The sequence below is a fragment of the Lissotriton helveticus genome, chromosome 6 (assembly GCF_964261635.1).
Source record: "Lissotriton helveticus chromosome 6, aLisHel1.1, whole genome shotgun sequence".
NCBI classification, from domain to species: Eukaryota; Metazoa; Chordata; class Amphibia; order Caudata; family Salamandridae; genus Lissotriton; species Lissotriton helveticus.
Genome location: NC_136067.1, coordinates 1591885306 through 1591905598, shown reverse-complemented (window position 1 = coordinate 1591905598; position 20293 = coordinate 1591885306). Strand labels below are relative to the sequence as shown.

General features: G+C 43.1%; 1 protein-coding gene across 2 annotated transcripts in view; it reads right to left on the bottom strand.

Annotated features, from left to right (window-relative positions):
• The window catches only part of AKAP12 (A-kinase anchoring protein 12), a 512834-nt gene that overhangs the window by 434901 nt on the left and 57640 nt on the right, over positions 1–20293 (bottom strand). The window lies entirely within an intron of this gene.

Here is a 20293-nt window from a genome sequence, read left to right as displayed (position 1 = left end):
CATGAGACAGCTTTCAAGATTTGCCGTCAAAATTGCTCTTTTCTGCATCACCAACAGCCTTTCTTTTTTAACAAATCACAATTTTCGACATACCCACATGAGTGGACATGGGATGTCTGCCAAGGAGCTATACTATCACCATTACTCTTCAAAAACCACATGCAATCTCTCTTTCATCTGCTCCACTCCATTCAGTGAAAAAATTAGCCTGACTCAGCATAACTCTCCTCAATCTGCTCTTACCTAAACACACCTTACATCCTGCCTGACAGCTGTCCGCTGGTGGATGTCCACAAATATTTATAAGATGAACCCATCAAAGACTTACGTTCTCTTGGCGGCTACTTCTTTCTGAAAGGCCATCAATGGCCTCTATCAATGGACTCCTTTCCTTGTGCTACCAAAACAGTGCAAAGCCTTAGTATCATCTTGGTTAAAAAGCTTACTCTAAAACAACAAGCTGTATCAGTAAGCAGGCCCTTTTCACCATCTGAAAATCCTGCGACACATCCTACCCTTTCTTGACTCTCAGTACCATGTTCAAGGAGTTCACGCCTTCATTCAGTCCAGGATTGACTATAGTAGCAGTGTTCATGTGAGAGATTTGAGAGCGGTCTTAACCACCTTCACCTGTTTCACACTGCTGCCAAGGTGATAATAGGTTCCAAAAAGTTGGAGCATATCTCACTTACAGCCAGATTCATCAAGCCGAAATCGGCTCGCAAAGGGCCAGATTCTGAGAATCTGGCCCTTTGCGAGCGCTATTTTTGCATTTGGATTCATCATCCCAAATGCAAAAGTCACAATTTTAGAAATCGCTAAATTGCGAGTAATTGCATTTAAGGAATCTCAATTTGAGATTCCTTAAATGCAATTCATGAACCATTTTTAAATTGCGAATTCGCAATCTGGGGCCGCTATTTACCGCGAAGTCTAACTACGTGGTAAATAGCGAAAACTTAGAAAAATGCACTTCAGTGCATTTTTCTAAGTTGTATGTTACACACACACATGTCCTTTGGACATGTGTGTGCGCAACAGCAGTGTACCTTACCATTTCAGGGGTGCTACAGGGTGTCCTTTGGACACCCTGGCACCCTTGAAATCGCATCCTTATGTGCGATTCGGTAATTGCTAATCGCAAATAAGGAATGACTCCCCATTCATTCCTATGGGCCTTTAGGCCCGTAGGAATGAATGGGAAAGCCATTCCTTATTTGCGATTAGCAACTACCGAATCGCAAATAAGGAAGCAGTAGAAATCGCAAATAATATTGAGATTTCTACATGCATCCCGTTTTGCGAGTCTTTAATAGCGATTCCTTAAAAATCGCTATTAAGGTCTTGCAAAACGGGACTTTGATGAATCTGGGGGTTAGTGCATTGGCTACGAATTAGTTAAAATATCCAGTTTAAATCTCTAACTGTATTTCATAAACTGATTTAGTCCTCTTCTCCACCAGTCTTGGCAGCTTAATGTAGTTAGAACAGCCAGATTCACTTTTTAAGATTTTCAAATCAGTGCTCTATATTCCACCAAAGTTTGTTGCAGAGACCAAGCCTTTTCTGTTGCGACTACCAAACTTCAGAATACCCTTCTCCATATCTTTGTGCGCAACCTTATTCTTGCCATCTTTATAAAGCAGTTGAAAACCTGGCTTTCAAATTAATAGTCCCTAATTATCTTTTTCCATAACACGCTTTTGTTCAAATATAGCCAGAAAGCTTGGGCATGAATGCATTTTACAAGTACCCACTAATATAACATTTAAAGTTAGTACAAACTTTCTGTCTGCGGCTGTCTCTGTACAATGCAGGTTCACAGTGTAGTCTATGGAAGTTTTAGTTACCTGATGCTACTACTGTCCCCATAGAAAAACCTTCTAGTGTTAACCTAAAAACTCTGGTGATCAAGCTCACCATTACGTCCACTTACTGATCTCCTCGTTGAACCTTCTCCAAAAAGAGCCAACAAGGTCTAAAACTTAATGATAGCCAGCCCCTCAAAATTATGAGCTAGAATCCATGTGTAGTTTAATTAAAAGGTACCTTTCAATATCCCCAGGGAAACTAGGCACATGGACTGATAATAAAGCAAGCAATTACCAAAAGAAATTTACTTCACATTATTTTGCAAATAAACAATGTATTTTTGTAATATCATAGTTTATTACCTAGCATCTAATATTCAAACTTAAGAGGAAATGCTCTATTGTTCAACATTAAATGGTTCTTTTTACAGAGAGTTTCCACACAAAAGAATCACACAAGGTATATCTGTCTGACTACATGGCTATGCGGTAACCATCTTCCATGGATACTATCAGTGTATACTGTCTCCAGGAAAGATCTCCAACTCATACCACTGCTAAACTATGGTCTGTGAACCTTGATTACAAGCATTCTCACTATCATCCAACTGAAACAAACTGGATTTTCAGATTACCTTCATTTTATCAACCGGATACACTTCCTCGCCTCAGTAGAGGATGCACAGATCATAATGGACAAAAAACCCAGCTACAGGAATCTTCAATAACCATTATAGTCAATTATGAAACTGAGGAACCTCTACCATCCTCTACTATACAGATACCTTGTTCACATCACTGAAAGACACAAACATCTTTAAACATTCAGGCATTAGGCTGCTTCCTCACCTAGACTTTGTGAACACATAGATAATCCAAACTATTGGGCTGGCTACCGTCAAGCATCATGATATTTAGATGAACCTAACACCGCCCGTTTGCTTTCTACCAGTTGCTCATGACAGATCAAGGCCCCCAGTACGCATCCTTGGAAGCAACCAACAACTTGTGACACCGAGCCTTGGCTGCCTCTGGCTGCTGCACATAATTCAGTCATCCTGTTGGCCCATGGCAACAACCTAATTAATAATCTAGACTAAATTTAGTCACTTGTGACTTCATTATCGCTCACAGAGCTATACGAGTCTCACTATCTACAGATTTCTAATCCTGATAAAAATGAATTACACCTCAGGTGGCATCTACACCCAACAAATGTATTTCTAATCCAGGAGACAAACAAATGTGACAATCTTCTAGAAAACTGTTCACTAATCCCCACAGGACTAGTTACAAGCTCTGGAAGCACTAACTAGCCGAACCCTACCCAGTAAATGTTACCTATGGTAGAATAAATGACTAAGCATTCTCCGAGGGACACACCTGAATAGTGTGCAAAGTCCCTCAGAATGCATTTCAGGCCCGATCTTCTCCGGACAAACGCTCGCCTAAGCATAGCACCCATCCATACTTCTTCTGATAAACACAGCATCACAACTCTTCAGCAACACACTCTTCCAACCATTCATGCAGGCATGTGGCATGTGTACCACAATCATTCAGATAGTTCAGACGGGCTCAAGTCTGGAATCATTCAGACAAAATACGTAGGCTTCAGTCTCAGATATATCAAACAAGGAAAGAGCTTTTTGAGACCACAGAAGTAGCAGTAGCACACTTTACAAATGTCAGGTAAAATGAATTGCTGGCTTGATGGCATTTTTCCATATACTGGAATGGCTGTTTTAAATAGTTATTCATATAGTGACATGGGCAGCAAAGCACCATACATGTGGCTGACAAAAACCATGTAACTAAAAACAGTAAGTACTCTGACAGCAAGGAGTTATGCATAGGAAAGATGGAGATGCACCTTGTCAAAATGCAAGCCAAGTTTCTTCTACAACTGTGTTCAAATACTGAGAGAAGCGGGGCAAGACTTTGTGGACTGTTTTGGTTCTCTCAGCCAGGGGACTACCCAGCAAAAGTAGAAATCTACTATTTGTAATGTGACAGCCTCCAGAGATTGTCACAATGGTAGGAGTGCATTGAAGTTGATGCAAGAGACACTGAGAGTGACAAAGTTGTAAAGAGTAGGCCGGGGCATGAAATTCCGCTCCACCCGCTGAGTTTTTCCCACTCCGCGCTCTGCATAGTGCGTGAAGTTCCAAAAAACTCAGTAGAGCGGAGTTTTTTCCTTGTTCGCCAGTGTTAAATTGGCGAGCGCGTGCAAGGAAAATCATACACCATACTACCTCCTGGCGAGATTTATCAGCGTGGATAGTCGCAGATGGCCGCTACCACTCGCACTGAGAAAACTTCTGTTGGCGTTGAGGAAGCTGAAGCAGCACCCTCTTGTGCTATGCATGATGCCGTTCACGCTGATTTTCTAGCATGAGACAAAACACCCGGCACTAAAAATCAGTGCGAGAGGCAGGATCTAACATACTTTGCCGCTTGCTGAACTTCGCGTAGGGTGCAGAGTTTTTTGGTCACTTTGTCGAATTCCACGTAGCAGAACTCCATGAACTCCACCCAGGCCTTGTAAAGAGAAATGAGGCAGGGGTATGATTGTTGGATTTCTCCACCAAAGGACAAGGCGAGTAGGGAAAAGAAATAATCTGCCACGGGGAAATTAAGGTTTAAGGCAGACCGACACTTCCACATCCACCATTATAGTGACACAGCATCAGTGCCTGAACCATACCTCTCACGTCTTCAGGGAGGATTAGGTATTTAGTCTTTTGTAGGCAAAGGAGTGGTAAAATGTGTGTTTTCGGGTTTGTGGGCACCAGGTAAGGTTTTAAAGCAGTAATTTACTCATTACTTTTGGAAGTTGAGAGTAAAATGTAATTACCACTCCCGAAAAGATTTTATTTTTTACTAGATACACAAATTAAGATGTTTTATTATTTGAACGATCAGTATTGACTTTATTTAACTTTACAGGGATTAAAACAGAACAATATACCTTTTATCCAGTGGGCTGTGGGCACCTGTGTTTTAATGGTCAGTGTAAAGGGTGAAATCTAAGGACTTACACTTAAGCTGCCAAAGTGGGTGAAATTCTTAGAGGAGTGAGTCATTAGAGCCAGAAAACAATAATACTGGCAAAGTAGTACAAAGTGAGTTTTAAAGAAACCATTCGGTTTATCACGTGGTCACAGGAAGTCGTGACACTCTTCGTAATGTGTTGGGGTAGTAGTATAAACAATCAAGGCTGGCTGCCAAAAATGTAAGCATCTGAAGCCAGTGAAAGGAAAAAAAAATACTTATGCTACTGTTATAAGTAACCTATCTTTATTCCTATATCTGGTTGCATTGCATTTCCAGTTTGTTGATTAATTTACCACCAAGTAATGGGAAGGTTGTTACAGTGCAGGCTAAGCTAGCCTCCAGGCATTCAGCAAGCACATTACTTAAGATCCGCCTTAGAACTGGGCACTTGTGCTTAATACTAATTAAACATAAGTGGAGTAACCTAAGTACCAACTCTAAAAGGAATATGGCTTCAGGTATATTAAAGGAGAATGCCTGTTGTCTGAGGGTGGAAAGGTAATCCACACATCTCACAGCAACATAGTGTGGGACGTTTTATTATACTAGGGTAGTGAAAGCCGTAGAGATACTTATGGAGAAGAATGTACCCTTTGTTGTCTCGTTGACAAATACAAATCTAACATTTAACTATGCAAATTGTTAAGGTTCATTTGGGCTCACACAAGTGTTAAAAAAAGACACCAAGAATAATTCCAAATAAAATATATATATATAGATATATCTGAAATGCTTTTCACAGTAAAGACTGGAGAAGTCCCATCTATATGACTTGTATTCCACTTGCGAGATGTAAAAAATATTACAGGATTTCTAGGCTAGAAGGAGAGGTGGCCTACTTTGGCATATCAGGTTAAGGTTATACAAGGGTCAATAAGAAAGACAGTACTGATGGCTGATAAATGCACTTGTAGAAAAACCCGTATCTGTGAGAAATCTCAGGGCTTCATGTTATCATTTCTTTTCTATGTGGAGAGGTATCGAGATATTTAAGGGGTGCTGCTGAAATCATATTTGTATGTCATATTAACCAATTTGCAAAGCTCATAGCTACCCAGTGATGAGGCATCCCAGCACTAATCCTAAAAAAGAGAACATTGATCTCGGGAATAACACGTTTCATTACCTCTTTGGTTGTAAAAGAATGGCATGATCTGCTGATTTACCTCAGAGTACTACTCCTGGAGTTATGGAGCAATTCCATGCATGGTTGGTCACCACCAAACATGGAGAAGGTCTAGCTTTCCTACTGGAAGTGCCAAACCGCGATAACCAAGGCCCATGCCAAAAAGAAAGGGTTTTTTTCCACAGACAAAATCTGGAACTTTTAAACAAATTCTACCATACGCATGGGAAGATAACCTTTCTTTTATATATACCTTTGTTGGTTTCCTCAAGATTACTAGATATTAGGTAAGTGTAGAATTCCTCTTCAATACCAAAGATCTGCGAAGACACCTTGTGTAAAATGAATCACTGAATAGATGATCTCACTTGATTACAGTGTCAGACAGATCTTCTGAAACTTTCGAAAAGCAATAGATTTCCTAAACCCCAATAAGATTGTGATTTCAGGAAACTAGGACTTGTCACCCTCTCACAATGGGGATATTGCCCATAATTCAACGCAATTCCAAGACAGTTCAGGGAAAACACGTTTATTAGAAATATCTGTATAAAAAAGCAACATCTTACCATTTTGCATTCTATCAATCTACCACATAAAAATGTTAGTCCTAGATCACAATAGGACTTGTGTATTCACTTCTATTGAGTCTTTGACCCAGACTCATGCCTCTCTGAACGGCACAACATGACAAGGGTTGGACTTTAGCATAAAATGTGCCATATCCACCATGCAGCAAGAAAAGCCAAACCTCATGTACAGTCACAAACCTCGCCCATTAATGGCTAACATATAATAATTAAACAGACAGTTAACCTCTCAGACATTGCACAAAAGAGCAAAAATGACACTTACACGGACATCAATTCTGGGAGTAAACAGTCAGTTACAGTAGAACATGAAGAACTACATAGTGGATGACTAGACTTGAAATATCAATTCTCAACTTAAACAGTAATCTTGTTTGATATCTGTAACAATATATTCATAAAAAAACAAAATCTGAATTTAGACACCACTTTTACATAGAGAAGCATCAGTAATATGTATAACAGATGTGGTATCCATAACGTAAGAAGACACATATGTATGTAAAAATTAAATGAAAATTAAGCCAGACATAAGCAATCCGGAAACATATCTGACATGTGAAATGACTGGTTAATTCCAGAAGTCACTTCCTTGCTAAGTTTCGTTTTTTTCTCCACAGGGGGAATCTTTAAGCCTCTCAGTTGTTTACACATCCATATAGTCTTTCTTCTAATTCCTGATTGAGTCTTTCGTCAATGTTTTGGGCACACTTAGATTAATATAGAAGGCATTTATTTTGTAAACCTTATACTGCGCAATAGTGATGGGGCACCATTCAATTGTTTGCAGATTGGTGTGGCAGACATCGCAAGGCTTACAGCAGCCATGAACACTGCCTAGTGCAAGTGTGTGATATTAAATTGCATTAGAAAAATAATGTTTAACATAGGTTTGGCCTAGTTGGCATAACCAGGCAACACTCGGCCAAATTTCGAAAGTACATGTTTACATGTTGTGCACAAGCATTTGTATTCATGAGGTTTTTTTAGAAAATCATTGAAATTCGGGTCCAGCTATGGTCTGCACGTGACGAAGGCTGAAGGGTATCTGCTTTTGCAACATACAAGGTCATGAGCTAAACCTCCGTTTCTGTATTCTTAGTGCGGAACAGTCTACTGTATTAAGTTGCATTTCTTGTGTTAAGGTCCAATTAAAATGTTTTTCTAGTTGGTGGTTTGGAAATTAGCAGCCGTATTGGTTTGAGGCGAAAGCAGCATTTTAGTGCTGGCTTAACATGCCATGAAATTCTGTGTCGTCTTTGTGTGAAACAGTATAAAGATGTACTACTTGGGAAGGAGTTACATATTTTTTTTTGTTTATTAGACAGCTAGATTCTGTGTTGGGCTTTTTAGTATTAATTTGAATATTTTCTAATATGCTGTGGTTATTTAATTTCTTAAATGCACATTGAATTATTGCATTCATTACTGAATTTGATTGTGATTTTAACCTTTTACTTTCTATAATGATTAATTCGACCTTTTATAATAAACATATAAACTGGAGGAAGCCTAGTTTTGCATATGTTTCAGCAATGCTTTTGACTGAATATTTGAGCCCTGCATTCTCCCTTTCCCACTAATTAACCCCTCTTTATGTTAATTGTGTGAGAGCAACAGCGCATCTGCTAATCGGGAAGCAGTGACAGTCACTGCCATGTTACTAGCCCAACTAACCAAGCCTACTGTTAATTAAGGCTTCTTCTTGCCAGCTCCACACATTGCTCTAAATACGAAGTTGAAAAAATAATTATTATCTATGTCTTCTGTACAAGAAATACTGAACTTCTCACATAACTGCTACATTATAGTCTCCACCGCTATTTTCAATTGGAGACTCCATGCTCCAATCATGGCACAATGTTGTTCACATCTTATCACCCTTGATGCTTCATGATTTTCCTGGTAGAATGCCATTTTTTTCATTTTTGCTTTGTAATTAATCCTATTTTTAGGGAGATCGTGTATGGACCACACTATTCTGAGCTTTTCTAGGTCGAGACTGGGTAGCACAAGCGCTGCTTTGAGACATGCAGTAGTGGAGTATGGCTTTGAAGCCCCGCCCACTCTCCACCCATATTTTTATTTGGCTTGTGTCATTGTCCTTCATAAATGCTGCCTTCCTAGTGGTTACTAGGTTTGTTAGTCCCTCCTTGTCTTTATTTGTTACCTCCCATTACGATTGGACCTTTTACTGGTGTTGTTACATGGTCTGCTTTATAAGTCGTGAGCACTATTTTATTTAATGCTCTTCCCCTATTCCACCCACAACCTCGCAGCAGGTCGCCCGCTTTTATTTAAATTTTTACTAATGGCAGTCTGCTTTAACTATAGCGGCCACGCTTTTTTATTTATTTATATTAGTAGCGCAGTCCGAATTTAGCTGCTGCGCTTATTAATTTATTTTGTTTACTAGCGCCGATGCGGCACTTTCACATTTATAGAGGCTGCGCCCTTTTCTTTACACAAACAGCATCTAAAGAAAGGTACACGGCCGACATTAAAGTGAAAGCGTGGCATGGGTGCTTTTACCCCAAAAAAACATCTGTTTGTCAACTTGACAAACAGATGCTTTTTTTTTCTCCATGCCGCATTCTCACTTTAATGCCGGACACGCCCCTTTCTTTAAAAGCAGCTTGTCTAAAGAAAGGGCCGCGGCCTTCATGAATGTGAAAGTGCTGGATGGGCGCTAGTAAAAAAAAAAATATTTGCAATGCAATAGGTCTTGCATTTGCGTGTTTAAGCTATTGCATTGCCAATAGCTTAAACTCTCGTTAATGCGAGACCTATTGCATTGCAAATGCTTGTTTAAGTAAGCTCTCTATTTTAAATCTATTACTTGGGAGACACTTTTACCCTATATGCATAGTGATTTATATTGCCTTCTCTTTTCATAGATAGCACCTTCAGATGTGTTTTATACTTATCCAGATGTGATGATGCCAAGCAGATTGGCTCCATTGGGTAAAAGCGACAACAACATGCTATTAGCTATCTAAATCTCATTAGGTCCTGTGCCCAAATATACACGTCTCGAGTCGGGGTACCACGCGGGTGGAAGGCGTCCCCCCACTTATTTTACTGGGTGGACGCCGTCCCCCCTGCCAAACAGCTGGACTTCACTCTTTTTCTTTCTTTATTTTATGCGTTTTTATATAGCGTCCCTCTCTGGGACGAGATCGGAGCTCACAGCACGCTGCTCATGCGCTGACTTCTCAGATGCAATCGCATCTAATGGGTGAGCGAGGGGAGGCAATGAGCCCGATGGTGCAAGCCACCTTTCGTGATGTCACTTCCTGTCGTGACGTCACTTCCGGTGACAGCGTCCCCCCACTTCTTTTTTTAGGACTTGTGCCCTGCAAATATATCATTGCCACTTGTAACTTTTACTGGGCATCAATTAACTCGTCAAAAAGTTTTCTGCACCACCGTTTCCTGTTCTTTTTATGCACTGAGCACTGCACCTCCCACAGATCTTCAATATTTTTCATACTTTTGTTGCACTTGTATTATTTTCTTTAACATATTTCTGACTGGCCTGCGTTAATATACAGAACTTTTTCCAACATGGACGACTTTTTAAAATTGTTTTCACTTTAGATGAAGCACTATTGCTTTACTTTATGCCCCACCCAGGTTGCTTTTAACTTTTGGGTAGTCCTGTTTTTACTTGACATTTATTGAAAAACAACAGTATATATAATCTGAGCCACGAAAGAGAAATGTACATTTTATGATTCTCTCATCCTCTACGAATAAATGAATAATGCATGCTGCGTCACTTACACGTTTGAATACTGCGGTTTTGCTATATTCGGTTTCTAAAACAACCAACTCAGTTGGCAAAGGCACGCCAAGCAATTTAGTAATTATTCCTAAAATTAACCTGAGGCACAGACTTGGACAAAGGGTTCCCAAACATGCCAACATTTCAGAGCAGGCAAAGTATGAGATTAGGCAATCTCCCTGAATCGGGTCTATTGGCATGTATGACTAACATTCATCATTACATTTTTGGACAGTTTAATAACAGTCCAAACAAAAAAAGAGTTCCAAACTTTGTTTTAGTTTACGCTATGTAAAACTGCCAAAAATAAAATGTTGGGGCCTGTCACATGCTCTAATCTCCCCCTCCAAGAATTAAGACAGTGTTAACCTTTGATTTCTTGGAGGGGGAGGTTGGAGCATGTGTGACAGGTAAAAACATTTTATTTTTGGCAGTTTAACAAAACTCCAAATCTGTATACAGAAAGGAAGGTGCACCAAAATAAAGTCAATTTACTCCAAATGTATCCAGAAAGTATCTTTATTGTCGTAGAAAATAAGAATTGGACATCAGCCAGCGCGTTTCGTTCCACAGATGGAACTTTATCAGGGCTCATACGTTTAAGTAAAGGCAAAGTCTGCCCGCATATTCGAACAAGGGATGTCCTAAACGGTATAGGTAGAAAATATCCTGAGATCTCAATAGCAGTTTAGTTTTATGCAAATGTAAGTTCAACAAATTCGTCCAAACACCCCACAGTAACGGTAACATGTAAAGCGACCAGTATCCTTGATAAGAAACAACATCGGCAGCAGTGCTCCTCATATAGTGATTCGAATTTGTTGAACTCACATTTGCATAAAAACTGCTATTGAGATCTCAGGATGTTTTCTACCTATATTTATCAAAATAGCAATACCTAGGCAACTTAGGGGTCCTGTAAAGATATCAGGTACAATGACACAATGATAATCAAAGCACAGAATACGTGTACAGTGAAGCAGTGTACAGGAAGGATAAACTAGAAAACACGTTCAGCAAAAAAAGTTTTTGGTCTCAAAAAGTACACACTGCCATACTAGTCCCTGGTTATGAAGGCAATTACTTTATTTATGGAAATGCTCATTGAGAAAAATCAGAATGTTATCAGTCACAGTGAAGCCAGCCAGTAAGTGAAGTGGGCAGACCCACTGTCCCATGCTGTATGCCTCACTGGGTGAAAGACCAATGTGAATGACAGTAAGAGATCGATGGAAGAGGATGAACAGCTGAAAACCCTTATACGTATATTATACATGTAATTTTAGTAAAACTAAAAGGTTTTGGCTATTCCCAACCCACACAAGATGCTAAGGATTCCAGGCTTTTGTCTGCTTAATTACTTAATAAAGCTCTGCAATGGCCACGGGGCACCAGCCTAATGCAATACATGCACAAGATTCAAATGATGGAGGCAACTTTGTTAGAAAGGAGGACAGCCAGCATTGTTGCTATCGAGTTCAGTGGAGACAGATGACAGGTAATAAAAAGCTACTGGAGAACTGGTTTCCTAAGGCATGGTGGGGGCAAGGGAGAGAACACCCAAAAGCAAGGCAGACGTAGTGGAATGAACGAGATGGTGGGGTTGAGTACTTATCATTTGGTGAAGTGGGGCTAGACACAGGTACTACAGCCCTGCTGGACTCATCAACGCATGAGTCAGCAAAAGGAGAGTGGTCTTTGAGGGTCAGACCTTAAGATGTCTGTACTTTTACCTGTGTACCAAAAGAACCTTTGGGCTGCTCTGAGGTATTGGGAGAATGTAGTAAGAAATGCGTTACTTACCTGTAACAGCAGTTATCCAGTATTGGTGTCTTTCATAGATTCACATGCCTGAATCATTCCCCGTCGTCGAGACGGGAGCCTCCGGTATATAGAAAAGTAATGTCCTATAGACATACATAAAGAAAAATAGGCCTAAGGGCCTCACCTTAGTAGCCTATCCTTGTCCTTATGCAAAAAGGACCAAACTCTTAGAGCCAGCCAATCAGCTATCACCTCCCTCTAGAACCTTCCCTGCAGGAGCCTCAGTCTCTCAGATTTTCGTACGCACCAAGCTAGGTAGGCGTAATGCAGGTAGAGAGAAAGTGAGACCTTCCAGGGGAGGCGGGAGGGTTGCATGTGAATCTATGAAAGACACCAATACTGGATAACTGCTGTTACAGGTAAGTAACGCATTTCTTATCCAGTATTAGGGGTGTCTTTCATAGATTCACATGCCTGAATCAGAGTAGTTAGCAATACACTATGCACATCTTCGAAGCAATGATGCCATATAATCAGTGATATAACACACTTAGTATCATGCGACTGTAAGCATTAGGATACATCAACATAACCAAATAGAAGAGATGTGCATACCAGGATGGCGGGATGTAGGAAGGCTCACCTCACTGGAATAGATGTCGAAGCACTGCCTGACCCACTGCTGCGTCCTGCAGAAGCTCAACATCCAGGCAGTAGTGCCTGGCGAACGTATGCGGTGACTTCCACGTCGCTGCTCTGCATATGTCCAGAATCGGCACTCCAGCGAACAGCGCTGCTGATGTGGACATTGCTCTTGTGGAATGTGCATGAACCGTGGCATTCACCGGCCGGCCTTGTCATGGCAGAATGCTATCGCTGAAGAGATCCACCTAGATATACTCTGTTTTGTTAGAGGGAGACCAAGCCTTGGTCTACTGTAGGCCACAAAAAGTTGTGAAGACTTCCTGAAGCCTTTCGTCTTGTCCAAGTAAAACTTTATACACCTTTTGAGGTCTAAGGAGTGTAATGTTCTTTCTGCTGCAGTGGTAGGGTTTGCAAAGAAGGAACGTAGAGCCACCGGTTCATTAAGGTGGAAGTCCGACGGGACTTTTGAGATAAAGCTAGGATTGGTTCTCAGGATTACTCTGTCGTTATTAAATAGTAGAAAAAGATGCTGGATTGAAAACACCTGTAGCTCACTGATCCCCCTTGCAGATGTGAGCGTCAGGAGGAGTGCTGATTTCCACGAGGCATACTTTAGGTCAGCTCAGTGTACTGGTTTGAACGGATGTTTAATGAGCTGGTTAAGAACCACATGGAGATGCCAGGTAGGTGGCAACATCCTTACTGGCGGGAAAGATCTGTATAATCGTTTTAGAAATTGCTTAATCAACCCGCTTGACCAGAGCGATGGACTCGTTGAAGTTCTTTATAACGAGATATTGCTGCTAAGTGTACTTTAATGGATGAGTGGGCTAGGCCCGACTGTGCCAGATGTAATAGATAAGTTAATATTTGCTCCGGTGATGTGGAGAAAGGCCGAATTCCGTGATCTGCACACCAAACACAAAAGCGCTTCCATTTCAGGGAATACGTCTTGGTCGTGCTATCCGCCCTTGCTCTGGCAAGAATGTCTGCAGTCTTGTGGAATATTCAGATTGTGGAACTCTCTGAACTCAGGAGCCAGGCGACGAACCTGAGAGACTTCAGATCCGGATGGTGCACTTTATTGTTGTTCATTGTAAGCAGAGATAGATACTGCCGCAGGTGGACCGGCGGCTCCAGGGATAGACGGTGGAGCTCCGTGAACCAATGCCGCCTCGGCCAAGTTGGGGCTATTAAAATTAGAGTACAAGGCTCCACCTAAATTTTGCTGAGGACTCTGGAAAGCATGGGGAATGGGGGAAAGGCGTACGCAACGACGTTGCGCCATGCGATGGAAGATGCATTCCCTAGAGACCCTGACTGGGGATGCCAACTTGCGAAGTGTGGACATTTGGCGTTCATTGTCGTCAAAAAGAGATCGATTTGCGGCGTGCCCCATCTGGAGAAGATCTGGTCGATAATTTGTTGATCTAATTCGAACTCGTGTGACGATGTTTTCTGCCTGCTCAACACGTCGGTGAGCACATTGTCCATGCCTGGGACATATTCCGCTCTTAGGGTTATATTGTGGAGTGTGAGCCAATTCCAGATTATTTTTTGCAACTCGCGAGAGTGTGTCAGAGAGCGTGTCTCTCCCTCTTTGTTGAGGTAGTGCTTAGTCGTGGTGTTGTCTGGCCGGATGAGCACCAGGGAATGTTTTATTCTTGGCAGGAAAGCTTGAAGGGCCAGGAAGACCGCCCGCAGTTCAAGCAGATTGACATGTATTTTCTTCTCCATAGGAGACCACTACCCGCTTATCTGTTGCTCTTGCAGAAAAACTCCCCAGCCTTCCAAGGAGGCGCCTGTTGTGACAACATGAGGAGCAGCCGGAAGCAGGAATGACAAGCCTTGAGACAGGTTTTGAGATTACATCCACCATTGCAGGTCTCCGACCATTTGAGGATTCACTTTTATGTGGTCGTCGAATGACCCTGTGTATTGGACCCACCGCTTCGAGAGCACCTCCTGTAGATTCCTCATTCGTAGTCGACAGTGAGGAATCAGGAGGATACACGCTGACATCATCCCCAGGAGGGATTTGAAGAGACGGACTGTCAAGACTTTCTTCGTGGCTACTATAGCAGCTAGTGCAAGGGGCTTGCTCATCCTCTCTCTGGATGGGAAAGCGTTTGCTGACCGTGTGTCCAGGGTTGCACCTAGGAAACTGATGCACTGAGAAGGTTGTAGGACCGATTTTTCCTGATTGAGGGTGAGACCCAAGCAATCGAAAAGCTTTAAACAGGCGTTGGAAGGCCTGGACGTGTCTTCTAAGGATGGAGCCCTGACCTGCCAGTCATTCAGATACGGAAAGGCTTGGTGAGGGCACTGTCTGAGATATGCCGCCACCGGGGTACGACATTTCGTGAATATGCGCGGTGCAGACTTGAGCCCGAAGGGCAGAACGCGAAACTGCAAGTGTCTGCCCGCTACTGCAAATCGCAAGTACCTTTTTGTGATTCCTGTGAATTGGGAAATGGAAGTAAGTGTCCTGTATGTCCAGGGACGCCCTAAAATCCTGCTGTTACAGTAGTCGCAAGACCTCCTGGATCTTTACCAAGCGAAACAACTGCTTCTTAGGAATTTGTTGAGGGCCCTAAGGTCCAAGATTGGTTTCCACTTCTTGTCTTTTTTCTGGATCAAAAGAGGCAGGAATAAAACCCTTTTCCCTTCTGAGATGGAGGTACTCTCTCTATTGCTCCTGTCTGCAGCATAATCGAGATTTCTCATAGAAGCAGCCGTAGATTTTTGTTATGTCCGCTGTCCTTTACCTTGAAAGGACGACCTCCCAAAAGAGGATTGCTTGTTTTGCTGTTGTTGGCGCCGTTGGTATTGCGGTCTACTCTGGCCCGAACGGCAGGAAGACTTGTATTAATAATTTCCTCTGTAGGAAGACTGTCCTCTTCCTCTATTCTACTAAAGGACTGATCCTTATACTGAAGAGTGCCCAAAGCTCTTGCAGGGTCAGCTTCGTCAATGTTTTGTTCCAAATAGTAACTGGTTAACATATGGCATGTCCAAAATCTGTGTTTGCACCTCAGGACGGAAAGAGGTTGCCTTTAGCCTTCCTTGGAGCCGCAAGACTGCTGCTCCAGCCAACTGGCAGAACCCTATCATAGCGATATCCATCGCGCAGTCTATAGTTTCTGACGCCGATGCTTCACCATCTAGCAGAATCCTCTTTACTACCTCAGTGGATGAACCTGGCAATTCCGACAGCTATGGGGCTATGTGTGCCCACAATTGCTTATGATAACGTCCCAAGAGTGCTAGGGCGTTCGCGGCCTTTACCGTCATTGCCGATATTGAGGAAAACCTGTTCCCAATGTTGTCCACCCTTCTTACCTCCTTATCAGGAGGAAGCGACAGAGGGGCCGAAGGATTCCTGGAGGTCTTCTGGGCCGCCTGTGTCAACATGGAGTCCGGCTTAGTATGTCCTGTTAAACACGCCGGCGCTGTATCTGGCGCCCTATACTTCTTATCCAACTGAGGGATCACTGGTGATACAGAGGAGGGGTTCTGCATGACCCTTACCCCTCTGACTATAAGCAATCGATAATCGGTATTGACCTTACTGCCTTCTTGAGAGGTTCTGTGAAGTCATACAAGAAGCAGACCTGTTCTTGAGAGACCATTGAGATCTTAAAAGGTTGAGCAGCCCTCTCTACCACATTATAAGATTCCAGAATTGTCAGAATTTCCCTCGTCGACGAGTCCGTCGACGAGATCGGCGTCATAGACTATGCCGTCGTAGACGAGCAGTCATAGACGAGGCCGCCGTAGGCGATGCCATAGACGATCCGTTGTAGACGAGGCCGTCGACGACGAGCCATCGCAGAGGAGCAATCGTAGATGAGGCCATCGTAGATGAGGCCATCGTAGATGAGGCCATCGTAGACGAGGCCATCGTAGACGAGGCCATCGTAGAAGAGGCCATGGTAGACGAGGCCATGGTAGACGAGGCCATGGTAGACGAGGCCATGGTAGACGAGGCCATGGTAGACGAGGCCATGGTAGACTAGGCCATCGTCGACACCGTAGACAGGCCGTCGTAGACGAGCAGTCATAGACAAGGCCGTCGATGACGATGCCGTCGTAGATGAGCCATCGAAGACGAGCAGTCGTAGATGAGGCCATCGTAGACGAGGCCATCGTAGCCATAGATAGGCCGTCGTAGACGAGCGTCAGACGAGGCCATCGTCGACGCCATAGACAGGCCGTCGTAGACGAGCAGTCATAGACGAGGCAGTCGTCGACGACGCAGTCGTCGACGAGCCATCGTAGACAAGCCATCGTAGATGAGGCCATCATAGACAAGCCATCGTAGATGAGGCCATCATAGACAAGCCATCGTAGATGAGGCCATCATAGACAAGCCATCGTAGATGAGGCCATCATAGACGAGGCCATCGTAGACGAGGTCATCGCCGACGCCGTAAACAGGCCGTCATAGATGAGCCATTGTAGATGAGCCTCGTAGACGAGCCATCGTCGACGAGCCGCCGTAGACAAGCCATCGTCGACGAGCCATCGTCGACGGGCCATCGTAGACGAGACATTGTAGATGAGCCATTGTAGATGAGCTATCGTAGACGAGGCCATCGTAGACGAGGCCATCGTAGATGAGGCGTAGAAGAGTCCATCATAGATGAGGCCGTCGTAGATGAGGCCGTCGTCGACGAGCCATCGTCGACGAGCCATCGTCGACGAGCCCTCGTAGACGAGCCATCGTAGACGAGCCGTCGTAGACGAGCCGCCGTAGACGAGCCATCGTAGACGAGGCCATCGTAGACGAGGCCATCGTAGACGAGGCCATCGTAGACGAAGAGGCTGTAATAGGTAATGATGATGATTTTTTCGTCGACGATCCTGTTGACGATGTTGGCTTCTTAGTCTTTACCTCAGGAGGTATAGAAGACGCCTTCCTGAAGGGTCTTATGACCAGAGGAGGTGATTTTGACGGCTCAGAAGTCGTCTTTTTTACATGATTTTTCTCCCAAAAGCAAGTCCTGTACTCTCCTTTACCACAGAGTGAGGAGATTTTTAAGAACTGCGCCCAGAAGACCCATGGGTGATCTTTTTGAGGGCCTTCTCAGGATTTTCCCCTGAGGAATGAGTCTGAGGAGATTCTCTTCTGAGGTCTCCTAGACGTTGAGGATAACGCCTCATCACGGACACTGGAGAAAATGAAAAACCTCCTTTCTGGTCTTAGTGTTTGACACCATATTAAAAATCGCCCTTCACGACTTCTCAAAAACTTACTTGAGAAAGTGAGACATACCTTGCAGTCTTTGGCCTGTGGTATAGAAAGTAAATGCGGTCCGTGTGAGGATCAAAGCAGAGCAACCTCTAGAAACAAGTTGCACAGGCTCTTAAAAAATCTTTTCTTCTCCTTACCAGACGTTCTTTAGAGAATGTATTTGAAGATAATCCATAGTAGAAAAGAATCCTTGACAACAAAGTCATTTAATGAAGTGAAAAAAAAAAACACAGAATCTGAGCAGAGCTCAGAGGAGACTCCCTTAGCACAACGTGCGGTAGAAAATCTGAGAGACTGAGGCTCCTGCAGGGAAGGTTCTAGAGGGAGGTGATAGCTGATTGGCTGGCTCTAAGAGTTTGGTCCTTTTTGCATAAGGACAAGGATAGGCTACTAAGGTGAGGCCCTTAGGCCTATTTTTCTTTATGTATGTCTATAGGACATTACTTTTCTATATACCGGAGGCTCCCGTCTCGACGACGGGGAATGATTCAGGCATGTGAATCTATGAAAGACACCCCTAATACTGGATAATGGTTGCTTGTGCACCGTATTTATGATCAAATAGTAGAATTTTGCCATCACTACAGTTCCCTTTCTTTCGCGTGAGGTTCTGCCAGTTTCAGGTACTCCGTCGCTGGAAAAGGCAGGGTCACGTTGTGTATGGTGCTGGCGAATAAAGACCAATTACATCTTAATGCGGTGGGGTGTTGTCCATTACTACAAATAACTTGTCCTTTTGTGCTTCTACTTGCTGTGCGTCCCTACACACAGTTCTCACAAATCTACAATGGGCAGTAGTGGGTCATTAGAACTGGAGAGGAAGAGGAGTACGACTCAGGATATACAGTGTCTGCTCGAGACTCAACAGGAGAGTAAACATAGGAAGGGTCTTGTTATGTATCGAGATGCTGCATCCTCTATGAGTTGCCATGACGGGGGACATACTTCACTCCCCAGAATACACCCATAGTACTGAATCACTCCGCGTGAAACTAGGCACACCCCAACCCACCTTAATCTTCACACAAAAAAAGGAGAACTGGTCACGTTGTGTACTTTTGCCATGGAAAGAGACGAAGGGGCCTTATGCATTGTCATGCATGCGTTGAACGAGTCATGCAAAGTTTTCAATTCACTACTAAAAGAAGCTATTTGCAGTCCACTAAGAGATGGAGTATCTACCTACACATTGGGAAAAGGAAAGACCGAAATAATAATTATGTTAACACAAGAAACATTTTGTGGTCTGTGTCTGCCCTCACTTTCTACGAATCCTTGCAAACTGCGCACTGCAGTGGAGTACTCTGCAAACTCTTATCCAATGGACTGCCAACACCCCTAATCTTGAGGCAGATTGGGCCATTAATGGTCTCTCAATATTACTATTGTTTTTGACCGTGTCTCAGTGCACGCTGGAGCTATAAACCACAATAGAACTAAATAAGCATTTTTATCTCCAACTCCTTCTATAAGAACTTGATTTTTGCCCACTTCTCTTTCTGCATTCCCTCTGAGCAAAAACGGCACACTAAGAGCTTAGAGTTTTGTGATTGGAGGATGAAAATAAATACAGGTTGCCACTAAATATCCCGTCATTTTTAAACATAGCACCATCACCACAAGGGAAATAAGCTAATTTGCTCCACTTCCTCCCCTATGATTACACAATCGTCATATAACAAATAGCTTTCCACTATCTGACATTTCTCGGTTTCACCCCTAAAATGCACCCTTAACCTCTCCCCGACCCGCCTTGGGATTGACATGCGATTACAATGCATGGGCTGTTCATGGCAGACCCTGGAAAAAGACTGAAAATGTGATCAATGTCTCCATTAGCTTCACAGAAATGCAAGTGTGCGAGATCCTGGGGGGCGATGTGGGGGAGCGTAAAATAGCTTGTGTGGTTCTGGCCAGAATCACAGGAAGCAGAACATATCCTTTAGAGAACATGCAATTTTCATTTGAAAGGCATTCCTGCATTTTGCTCTTGCCACAAGAGTAAACTACGCCGACATAACAACCACTACCCACAAGAGGTAAACAAAACGCAAGGCACATTTCTGAGCAGGCTCATTTATTTCGGTGCCTCAAATAACCAAAACCACTGTCTGTCCACTTTTCGTGGAAGATACATTAACTTCCGCATGGTGTACAGTTGACTGTGAAACTGTACACAGCAATAAGTAAAAAAAAATGATTGAACGTTTCATAAAAACTACAAAAAAGGTCAAATATATTTAGGTCTGGACCTAC